Raw genomic sequence first — 10929 nt, 5'->3', positions numbered from 1 at the left:
AATTAAGAACTGTATACTAGGTATTTGGATTTTTATTAAGTTAGGTATTAAAAATATTTAAAATACGCATAATTTTTCTTATAAAAATGTTAAGTTAAAATTTTAATGAAATCGAATAAACACAAAACGACTATTTTTTTTTCTAACGATTTTAGTTTTTTTCTGTACATAGGTAATTCAAAAAATTTTATAGTAATGGGAACTTAAAAGTTAAAACTTAACGTAGTTATGTACAGTATTATTATTTTAAAATTTAATATGTTATATATACGCAAGTACGCAACGAAATAATAATATAGTTCTATACTTTTGGAATACTACTACAATTTTTACTTTATTATTAGGGTGTGCAATTATTTAATGAGGTCATAGTTAATAGTATTTCCTTAACTGTTGTAATAAAGTATGTGCCTACCAATTAACTCCTCTCAAAATTAAACATAATTCCTATAATATACACGCATTGAAAACTGAGGCATTTTTGTAACTTACTTACGATAATACTCGAATTACAGGATAACATCCTGTTGGCCTGTTATGCTACTTAGATATATCTTTTTAAATATTTAACTAAGTGTCTTTATTTTTTTTTTAAATGTATTATACTACTATAATACTATGTAAAATAACACTACTACTGATATGAAAACCCATTAAAAAAATAATTTTGAAAGTTTCCAACTATACCGACCGTTTTAATAATGACATAGTGACAATTGATACCTACGTGATACTCATACTAGTGTTTGGATTTAACTATTATTTACATTTTGTCGAATATTTGTGCATAAAAAAATCGTTTTGAAATAATGATTTGGCAGATGCAAATTCATAAGAATATTTCATAGCCTACTTATTTTTACAAGATCCCATTTTTCAAAATATATCACCTTTTTATTTTGATTAAAAACATACAGAGTAATTTAAAGGTACACTTGCATAAATTAAAAAATATATTTAAGAAGAAAAATATAAATTAAGTTTCTACCTAGGTTAGTAATATATTAGCTATTCTAATTTTTTTTTTTTTTTAATACACGCACTTGTTAATAATGTACAACACTACGTTATAAATACTAATTGTATTTCTTAAATTTAAAAAGTAAGCGAATATTTTATGTAGAAATAAATAGTCTATAAATATTAATCCAATAATGTATTTAATTTTAATTTATCACAATACAAAAATAATATTAAAAACGTAGGTGTTTAGTGTTTACCTAAGCACCTATGTTTTATATGAAAAGTATGAAAGGTAGGTATCTAATAATATTGAAGAATATAGTTTATGTTTAATTATTTCATAAACAAAAATTAATTTAGATACATATTATGCATAGTTTTTTTGTTTTTACGTAAATAATAAAATATTTTTTATTTATTGTTAATTATTAGTAGGGGCAATATATTATAAAGTACGTAAGAAATCGTGAGATTTTGTATTGCAGTTTTTTCATATTTTTTTAGAAAGATTATAGAAAAATTCTAGTAATCAACAAATGTGTTTCATAATATCAGGAGATAAAATTTAAAATTTTGCATATTTTTGCATATTTTGTCATTATTGCATATAAATACATATTTGAGTATATTAGAAAAATTAAAAATTGATTTGGTAATTTTCGAAATAAATTTTTAAATTAGTTTAGACTAAAAAGAAAAAATTGATAAAATTTTCCATTTAAATATAACATTTTTATTATCAGTTAGGTAATATTTACTACCTGGTCGATAAAATCGACAAAATCGAATTACTGATTACTTCATTTGTCCGTCATATTTTTTATTCAAGATGCAAGATGAAGGAGATGAAAACAAAGAAATAAAACAAAAAGATTAAGACTATGAAAAAATATAATTTCAAGTTCTTATTATTAAACTTATCATAATGTAATTTTTACTATTATTTTTTTTTTTATATATAATTCGACAAAATAATAAAATAAAATAATTTTTAAGAGTATATTTTAAGTATATATTTCTTGATTTTTAAGTGCATAAGTGCATGCATATTTTTAAATTTCTAAGTACTAGAAGTCCTCAATCCTAATAATTATAATAATAATACTAACTGGTTTGTAATTTCTTTCGACGGTCAACAGTAACAAATAGCAATAAATAAGTTTTAAAATACAGATTCTTTACTCGACAAATCTATTAGCATTGACCATTAAGCTTAGATAATTATACATTGTATATTTTCTACAAGTCAATAATAGATGAAATAATCAAAATAAAATTGATACAACTATTTTAAAACTCTATAATTAATATAGGTACTCCTTAATTTTTACAATATTTTTAGAGCAACTTACATTTTTTTGTTTTAAAGTATAAATCAAGTTTTAGTGATTTCATTAAAATTATCGGCGTAGTATATATTTCTACAGAATTTATTATGTAGGTATTTATTACATTGCATTATAACCATTATGACGTACACAATTCAGAGAATAGAGATATTAAATGTATAGAATATTTTTTATAAAACACGATTTAAAACTTAAGCTTAAATAAAATGGTAATTTTTTCCTATTATAGTAACTATTTATGTAATTTATTTTTCATCGTTTCCCGGAAACATTTTTCCTCCGCAGTCTTATTATAGTGCACGCGTATCATAGAATAAATCTCTTTTAGGTACTAATTATCTGTTAGGTTTTTATAATACTCTACTGAGCAATGATGACTAAATATAATATAAATCCAAGCAGTATATTATAATATATAATGATATATTACTTGTATATTTCTGCCATGTATACATTTTTAATTTTTAATGAACACTAAACAAAACAATTTTAAGCATGAATAATAAAATTAATACTTATTCATAAGTAAAAATTAAAATAAAAGTAAATACAAAATAAACAGTACCTATATGGCTATATTATATACATACGTATATATGTATAATAAGTAACATTTCTAAAAGTTAAAATTCTGGTAAATTTATCTAAGTACAAAATCAAACAAAATTGTATCTTAGTGATGGTATGGTGTAATAGCATTATAATATATAACTGTTATGATATAAGATTTTCAAGTATAATCTTTTACAGATAATATTATAATTATTAAATAACAATGTAATATATTAATATTCTGTCTATTTACTGATGGCTGTGGTGGCGCAACAGTTTGATTCGAGCAATGTATATAGGTTTTACGAAGAATGAAAAGAAAAAAGGAAACAGCATTTTTTATAACAGGTCCACCGCTGACGCCAGCTTACGTCAGGAGCCAGGAGGGTCTCTATTCTCCAGCAGCGTCGTTGGCGGCGACCGGATCCCGGAAAAACTATTGATTTCTATTTTATTCAATAAAACACCGCGTGACACCCTGTCACGTGCTGCCACCTATACGGCTTGTCGCCCGTCAAAATTCATCTTTTCATAATTATTCATTTTTGTTTCTTTTATCTGCTGTTACCTCTATGTATAAGTAGACATAATTCAATAATTATATTATGTTTAGTACATATTTTGTATAGATATTTATCTCAAGATTAAAATAAAATAAACACATAATAATTTTTATATTATAAACCACCCAATACTTGAAGTATAATCTATATCAAAGATTACAAGATATATTTTTATAGATTTTGAGTAGAGCGAAATAAAAATATTTAAACTATACGAAAATAAATTGAATAGTATAAAATATACCTTAATTTAAAAACTTTTGAATAAAAATAAAGTTGGTCGTTTATTAAATTAATAATATTATATTATGTAGGTTGTAGGTATATGGCCTGGATAAAAAATAATTGTCTTTTTGAAGATAAATACTCAACATGTGAATTTAAATCTAAATCTATACAAATATACATAGCTTCAGAGGATCAATCAAATATATCAATCAAAATATATAAATATTTCAAATAAATAACAATGGAACTTTATGCACCGTCATTTTTTTTTTTTTATACTAAATATAGATAGGTGTTTTATATTTTGGTACTTATATGCATAAATAATAAATATATATTAACTAAAGTAATTAGTTAAGCTATAGTTTATATTAATGTTACAATATATTTTTGCTCATAATTAATTAAATTTATTCTAATCACTTTTCATGAAAATTATTCCATTACAGATTAATAAATTGTAAATCTGTTGATTATTTCCAAAAACCCTTTGTTTAACCCTATTCATATAAATATATTATTTTTAATTAACGGAACTTCACTAAACGATAAAGACTGTTTACTATATGTATACTATATTACTATAATACAGAGTGATCAAACCTTTTATAGCTGGCGAGTCAGTTTACAATTTCATAAAAACACCAGGAATCATCAAAATAAAAAAAAATGATATTGTTATTTATATTTTATTTTATTATAAACATATTACATAAATTATTATAATGCACAAATTATTGCATCATTTGCGTCATAGATTAATTCTAACATAAAATTGTGATGATTAGGTTATTTATATTTAGAATTTAAATTTAAAAGAAAAAAAATACAAATTTAATGTAAGTCTTCTAGTGGTAAAGAAGGGAGGGGAGGGCAAAAAAAGGCTTCGAGGGCCGTGAGTTGGGCCACCCTGCTATAATATATAGTATACATAATATAAAATAAATCTATTTATAGAATATGTGCATCGTACATGTACAATGTACATCTATCACCTATATATAGTATACGTGACAGAGTATGTTCAGATTTTGTTGTTATTATTTAGTTATTATTTTTTATCAATTAAAAAAGTATTGATTTAGTCTCCATGTTCATTTGAGAAAGACGGGGCTTGAAACACCATTTTAAATATTCTTTAAATCCATACCGATTGGCAAAGATATTATATTATAACATTAAAAAAATATATTTCCAACATGACATTTGAACTTAAAATACCAAAGAATAGTATAATTTAATTATCGGCTCTTGAATGTTTTTGGTTCAAGCAAAACTAAAATGTATTTTATACATTGTAGCCAAAAACAAATCGTGTATATTAAAAATTATTATATCATTATATATTTTACAAACTGTTATTAACTATAGAGTATAGGATCTAAAAATACAGAAGTCACTACCTATGTTTTATAGTAGATTTCAAGTAGAGTACCTCAACATTAAGTAGTTTTCATTGTAGTTAATGTGATATATATTAATTTAATGTCTTAATGATAAATCATTGCATACGAAAAGTTACATTGATCAGTCCGTTTAATCTTGATAAATAAATATGTTGAAAATATTTAATTTAATTGTATTCATATTTAAACTCAAAATTCATAACAATAAATCAATAGGAATAGGAGCATCGCATCTAGTAATAATAAAATTATGCACTGGTACCTGATATTAAGTGTATAGGTTTGTCATCACATATCAATCATTAGAATATTATGATTATAGTCTTATTTGAGGAAGTAACTTCTTGTATACCAATATTTATTGCTTACATAGCTTAATTACATGCATGCATAATTGCATAAATACATAATATCAATTTTGGAGCATATTTTAGTATTATCAAATTTATTTCAGATTTTTATGCTACGTATTTGCATGCCCATTATAATAAAGGTCTTACAAAATATAATTCGTGATATAAAATATGTATTATAGTATTAGGTCATCAATAAAACATGATGTACAATTTACCTACATAAATAATCCATAATGTTAGATATTGGTTTTGACTTATGACAATTATTGTGATTCACTATATAATATAGTAACCAGTCAGGATACTACAACCACGTATCTGTTATTCAGTTCATTACGATATTACTGATATTAGTATGAGTTTATATCATTATAGTTACAATATAATATTATACTACGACGTTCATAGACTTTGGTAGAGATATCTGATACAGTCATACATGAGAAGTAGATATGGTTTATTTCAGTGAAAAGTAACAACTTAAAATAAATCAAAAAAACTTACTTCTGTTGTAATTTATAGTATTAAGGTTACGGGTGTATAAAACTCGTCAAAGAGTAGTTCGTAGTCTGATTCAGGGAAATCAACCTTTATTTCGGTAAAGAAAATCTATGTTATAATTTTATGTTACCTATTATACTTTTATATTATATTATTTGTATAGATAGTATAGTATTTTATAGTAAGTACTAATGTACTATAAATACTTATTAATATCTATATCAAACATCAAACCTCATTTTTTTTTTACTTGTTTTTTTTTCGTATGACGCTTATGTCCGGGAGTAGGCCCGAAGGCCTATAGTTCGGACGCCTATTTGGCAGAATTTTTAGTGGGCACCCGTAGGTTTCTGCCATGCCCGAGTGATTTTATATAACAATAGCCAATAGGTTACTTATAATAATATATTATCTAGTCAATAGATTGAATTATTTTTTGGTAAGAACATTACATTAAATTTTTATGTCAATAATACCAGTGAAAAGTGTTTAAAATTTCTAGAATTAATATTTTTCTGATTATTAGAAAAAAATATCAAGCTTTCATTAAGAAAATTGTTATTTTTCATTTAAATAAACAGTTTTAAATATGCAGTATATATTTTCAATAATTTTTTATGTAGTTAAATTCAAATTATTAAGAACCTTTAATTATTTTTTCGATTCTTTTTATCCAGAAATAGAAATATTTTTAACATAAATATAAAAAAATGTATAAAAGTGCAAATATCAATTATTAATCAGTTAAAAGCTCAAATTTTAAATTATATCATATATCAAGAAAATTTCAATACAAATATTTGGTGAAAAATTAATTTGATTTTTGACAAAAATTTGTTGCGTAAATATTCTAGTTTACCTTCTGTTTTTTTTATTAATTTTTTCTTACCTACAAGAATTGTTTTTACTTTAAGTCATAAAAACACCAACTAATCAACATTTTCTCACAGAAACCAAAGATTTGAATTAAATTTTCTACTTAAAAATATGGTGATACACGAAAAAAAAAAAGAATAAATATTATAACTTTATTAAAATTTAAATCACGAAAAAGATATTGCAAGTATGTGTTGTAATTCATATAAATATACTAAAAATATGTCTCAAGTCTCAATATCTATGAATAATGACATAAATATTAAGAATTTTCAAATGGCTCAAAATCCATCAGGGTTCTAAAAATTAATTTTTGCAAACAATGAGCGCCCGTTGAAGGGGGAGGACAAGACGCGGCACTTGCTCCCCTCTGGAAAAATAATATGATCTTTTAATAAATATTATTATAGAATATAGATATTATATTATTATCTAAAGAGTATACAAATTATTTTTTTTCTTTATCACTATAGGAATTTGAAATAATATATAGTTATATTTATATATAATCGTATTGACGACTTGGTAGGTATATACGCAAAATTAAACGTTTATTTAGTTTATATTTTGAGACTTTTTTTGACATATTTTGCTCCCCCCCTAAAATTAAATAAATGGATGCCCATGATCATTTCACAAAATTTTTAAAGATTTATCTACATATATTATATTATACACAATATTACATTAATGCATAATATATAAACATATTTATTACAAGTTGAATATTTTTTTGACGAGAGCTTATAACAATTTTGAGAGACATTACAATATTTTAATATAATTATAATATTCAATAATGATATTTATTATTTTTAAATTTAATGTGTATAATAATATATGAAATTACTTTTATCATTTTTAGTAATACTAAATAATACCCATTTTTATTCTATCTTTTTTAACAATCATATGTTTCATGAGTAAATAATATGTGAATCCTTCCGTAATTAAGCAAATATTCACATTTATTATAACATCAAAAATATATATAAATATAATTTTATTTTTATTATATACTACATAATATCTATAGCTAAGGACCACAAACTTAACTAGTAATTAGCAATAAATAAAACGGATAGAGTATAGAGTATAGACCATAGACGGTAGTGATGATATTATGAAGCTCTAAAACAAGTTGTGTATTCGAATCGTTTTTTTTTTTCTGTAATAATTGTATTATAAAATATAAAAGTTATAAAAAAATGTCACCGTCTGCAAGTACACCTATTATTGTAACAATAATCGGATACTATCATATTAATCATCCTAGTAGTTTATGCATGTGAACACTAAACGACTAAACTATAAAGAGACTAAACTGGTTGTCACACTGACATTATGGCTCGAATTTATAACTATATAGTTATAAAATATAGACATAGATACATAATAATATATTTTGTGTAGTATGTGCACAAAATAATATTGGTTCAGATAGTAAAGAATGAAGGATAATCAATTTCTAAAAACGGTAAAAAAACTAGTACACATCCACTTTCTGGAAGATTTTTAGTCAAGTCCGATACCTATACTTATCCTACATTGTAATATAAATATCATATAATAATACTTCGTGGTTCAATGTCTCTTCTCATTTATTTACACAGTATGTGTCTATGTACTGTTCTAGGCTGCTTCATATAATTTTTTATTTGTAATTTAATATACATTAGACTTTAAGATTTGTATTAAATGTAATATTGTTATTATTTTATCGATCAGGTAAATGAAATAAATAATAACATAAAAAGATAAATTAATACGCGTTGTGTACGCGCTGTGTGGCAATATTCTACTGGGAGTAGAGACTAATAACACAACATGCCATCTGTCCGATGGCCTAGGCGTCATTTTTTCGTTATCCCTGAAAGTTGAACTTACCGAAAATATTTATATTATTTTATACGTATGCGCTGTGCTAGTATAACAAAATTTAGCTTAACAAAAGACATTTCAAACCTAAGACAACGTCGTCGCGTGTTTTATAGTATAGTAGTATTATTGTAATTCAAATTCCCAATGTACCTAACTATGTTATAGCTGTAATAATAGATGGAATAAAAATACTAAAAATTTATCTTCTAATTTGTATAGGCCTACTTAGCCGATCGTTTGGAATCTTTGAGATTGACAAATTAAGTTTTGAAGAAAAGTTTTGCTATTAGAGTATTTGCTATTTAATCTATTTATATTTTCATAAATCTATAATAATTAGTAAAGTTTAGGTTAATGTCAGTTAATAGTAAAAATAAATACTATAATGGCTTTAAAGACGGATCCAAGAGGGGGGCAAAGGGGGCACCTCCCAAATTAAATAAAAAAAGATATTATTGGGCCAACCTTTTTGCTTTTTTTTATCTGATGACCTTTTTTTTTTTTTTTTGCTTTTTATGTCCGCTCCCCCATGGAAAAATTTCTGGATCCACCCCTGAATGGCATAAAACACCATTACAACACAAATACTTAGCATTCAATAATTTGAATTTATACATTCAAACATTGATAGATGACAGTAATAATTATTGTTTTTATCGTTGTTATCGATCAAAAGCTACAGTTTACCATCGCTCGGACAATTATTACTAACCATCACATTAGAGTAAATTATATAACTGTATAGATCTAAAAATAATTGCCAACAAAATAATCGATTAAAAATTGCCACAAACCTTATCAGTTATCATAAACAACTATTAATATGTATCAAATATAACATTCAATTAAAAAAAACAATCATCATCATTGTCATATATTTGTGACAAAACAATATACTATGACTGATTGTATAATCTAATATAAATATAGCTTTTTTTTAAGAGAGTCTTACCCCCGAATCTCTCTTTTTAGGTGTCCACTGGACACTAACTCTATCGATAGACAATGGTTGAATAGGAAATATATGATTTTATTAAAAGTAAAAATATTTTATTTATATATGATGATGGATTTTTAATGATAGTTACACAATTATTATTGAGTACCTATATTCTATATTAATATATAGATTGTATTTTGATTGTGTATGTATTAAAATGTACACATCAACATCAAACACTGATAATTTAATTTGATATTTTTTTCTACTTCAGCTTATCGTATATATGACTGAAGAAAATATAAATAGTGCAATAAAATTTTTATAATAAAGGATTAAAAATAATAATTTTAACATACAAGCTATAAATTACTGAAAAAAAATAACGATTCAAAAATTATGTATAACGTTACTACAGATATTTGAAATATTAAATTATTACAATTGTATTTAAATTCTGTTCTAATGTATCTTCACCTAAATGGTTAAATACATACATCAACCTCACAACACCTGTATATATACCAACACACGCATACATAGACAAAAAATGTATAATTTATAATACATATATTGTCATATTGGTATAAGAGTGGTGACATTTATATCACCATTAAAATAACATATACAATATATACATATACTTCTGTTGTAATTATTCCAAAATATTAAAATTCAAATGTATAAATTAGATTAAGTCAACACGTACCTATAAAATCAAAAGGTATACAATACTAATTACTTAATTATTTATGTTATTCACAGTAAAAAATTGAGTAACATTAAGAAATAATTTAATAAATTCCGGTAACTCACTCTGCTGTATAGTAAATAGATGTCGAATGTACCTCCAACCTCGTCATCAAGTAGGCCACAGTATTACTATAATAATATTTTAATTAATAAAAATTAAAATAAAAATAAATTTATAATTTTATAAATATTTGTAGAAATTCTAGAAATATAATTAAAAATACTTAAAATATAATTCAATCCTATATGGCTATAATACTATATACTACTATAAATAATAATAATACAATTAAGATTATCAGACTAATGAGTTTTAAGTACAAAAAAACTCATTTAAACAGTGAATTTACTACAGCAAAATACTCTCACGTTTCATGAAATAATCAGATTTTAATAATTTTTTATTTTATTCAAACGATGAAGACTTAAAACTTATAATACATATCCTATGCTTATTATGCTACTTAGTTTTGGAAAAAAAATAATACAATGTTTATAGTTATACTTTACACCATTGTTTTTTTTCCAGCGTATTCAAGTCAAAGAAATAAAGCATCCATT

Source organism: Melanaphis sacchari, unplaced genomic scaffold (genome assembly GCF_002803265.2).
Source record: "Melanaphis sacchari strain LSU unplaced genomic scaffold, SCAv2.0 Contig2_pilon_pilon, whole genome shotgun sequence".
Lineage (NCBI taxonomy): Eukaryota > Metazoa > Arthropoda > Insecta > Hemiptera > Aphididae > Melanaphis > Melanaphis sacchari.
Note: the sequence above shows the minus strand (reverse complement) of the source record.